Genomic DNA, 2,500 nt, shown 5'->3' with positions numbered 1-2,500 from the left:
GGTCCAGGAGAGGGTCTGTGATGGCTTTGAGGTGTGCCAGGAGCAGGCGCTCAAAAGACTTCATTACCACAGATGTAAGGGCGACCGGTCTGTAATCATTTAGTCCTGTTGGCCTTAGCTTTTTGGGCACAGCGATGATGGTGGAGGACTTGAGACAGGCTGGTACATGGCATGTCTCCAGGGAGGTGTTAAAGATGTTGGTGAACACCGGAGACAGCTGGTCAGCGCAGTGCCTGAGGGTGGCTGGAGAGACAGAGTCCGGCCCGGCTGCTTTGCGTGGATTCTGCCTCTTGAAAAGCCCATTAACTTCTCCCTCCTGAAAGGAGAGAGTCGTTTCTGTAGTATGGGTGGGGGATGGGGCCTCTTGGGTGGGAAGGGGTGGTTCAGGACAGTCCAATTGTCTTTCAAATCTACGGTAGAACTCGTTCAGGTCGTTGGCTAGGCGGGAGTCGTTAGTGGTGTGGGGCGCTCTGGGTTTGTAGTTGGTGATGTGCCTGAGCCCTTTGGCAGACAGAAGCAGCGTCGTTAGTAGAGAACTGGTGTTTTAGTGTCTCTGAGTACAGTCGTTTAGCCTCTCTCACCGCTTTGCTAAACCTGTTCTTCGACTCCTTGAATCTGTCTCTATCCCCACTCCTAAACGCTTCCTCCTTCTCCAACCTCAACCTTTTGAGCTTTGCTGAGAACCAGGGCTTGTTGTTGTTAAAGTTCACCCTGGTACGTGTTGGGATACAGCAGTCCTCACAGAAGCTGATGTACACAGCCTCTGTGAGTTCATCCAGACTATTGGTAGCAGTCGTGAACATATCCCAGTCAGTACAGTCTAAGCACGCCCGCAAATCTTCCACAGCCTCACTGGTCCACTGTTTAGATGTCCTCACAGCAGGTTTACAGAGTTTTAGTTGCTGCCTGTATGCACGAATCAGGTGGACCAAGGGAGTTCTGTGCGAGCCGAACAGCCCCGTGACCCACAAGAGAAACATCCCCGCCAAATTCGAGCGTTTGACGGGGTCTATCCGTGAAAAAATATTCACGTTTTTGAGTGCACATGCATTTCTGCTGCAAATGCCTCTGGAAGTTTCATGCCGTTCGTATGCCAATTGTGGCAACACGAAAATGACCCGTTTTCCCATTCCGAGGGATTTCTGTGCGACCCTAACAGCCCCGTGAGCCACAAGAGACACATCCCCGCCAATTTCTAGCGTTTCACGGGGTCTATCCGTGAAAAATATAGACGTTTTTGAGTGCACATGCATTTCTGCTGCAGATGCCTCTGGAAGTTTCATGCCGTTCGTACGCAATGTGGCAACACGAAAATGACCCCTTTTCCCATTCCGAGGGATTTCTGTGCGACCCTAACTAACAGCGCCCGTGAGCCACAAGAGAGACATCCCCGCCAATTTATAGCGTTTCACGGGGTCTATCCGTGAAAAATATAGACGTTTTTGAGTGCACATGCATTCCTGCTGCAAATGCCTCTGGAAGTTTCATGCCGTTCCTATGCAATGTGGCCACACAAAAATGACCCGTTTTCCCATTCCGAGGCATTTCTGTGCGACCCTAACAGCCCCGTGAGCCACAAGAGAGACATCCCCGCCAACTTCTAGCGTTTGACGGGGTCTATGCGTGAAAAATATTAAAATTTTTGAGTGCACGTGCCTTTCTGCTGCAAATGCCTCTGGAAGTTTCATGGCGTTCCTATGCAATGTGGCAACACGAAAATGACCCCTTTTCCCATTCCGAGGGAGTTCTGTGCCACCCTAACAGCCCCGTGAGCCACAAGAGACACATCCCCGCCAATTTCTAGCGTTTCACGGGGTCTATCCGTGAAACATATAGAAGTTTTTGAGTGCACATGCATTCCTGCTGCAAATGCCTCTGGAAGTTTCATGCGGTTCGTACGCAATGTGGCAACACGAAAATGACCCGTTTTCCCATTCCCAGGGATTTCTGTGCGACCCGAACAGCCCCGTGAGCCACAAGAGACACATCCCCGCCAATTTCTAGCGTTTCACGGGGTCTATCCGTGAAAAATATCAATTTTTTTTTGACTGCACATGCATTTCTGCTGCAAATGCCTCTGGAAGTTGCATGCGGTTCGCATGCAATGTGGCGACACGAAAATGACCCGTTTTCCCATTCCGAGGGATTTCTGTGCCACCCTAACAGCCCCGTGAGCCACAAGAGAGACATCCCCGCCAATTTCTAGCGTATCACGGGGTCTATCCGTGAGAAATATTCACTTTTTTGAGTGCACATGCATTCCTGCTGCAAATGCCTCTGGAAGTTTCATGCGGTTCGTATGCAATGTGGCGACACGAAAATGACCCGTTTTCCCATTCCGAGGGATTTCTGTGCCACCCTAACAGCCCCGTGAGCCACAAGAGAGACATCCCCGCCCACTTCTAGCGTTTCACGGGGTCTCTCCGTGAAAAATATCACATTTTTTGAGTGCACATGCATTCCTGCTGCAAATGCCTCTGGAAGTTTCATGCGGTTCGCA

Source organism: Petromyzon marinus, unplaced genomic scaffold (assembly GCF_048934315.1).
Source record: "Petromyzon marinus isolate PM22_M1 ecotype Great Lakes invasive population unplaced genomic scaffold, UKy_Petmar_22M1.pri1.0 PM_G_Scaffold_6, whole genome shotgun sequence".
In the NCBI taxonomy this organism is placed as follows: Eukaryota; Metazoa; Chordata; class Hyperoartia; order Petromyzontiformes; family Petromyzontidae; genus Petromyzon; species Petromyzon marinus.
Note: the sequence above shows the minus strand (reverse complement) of the source record.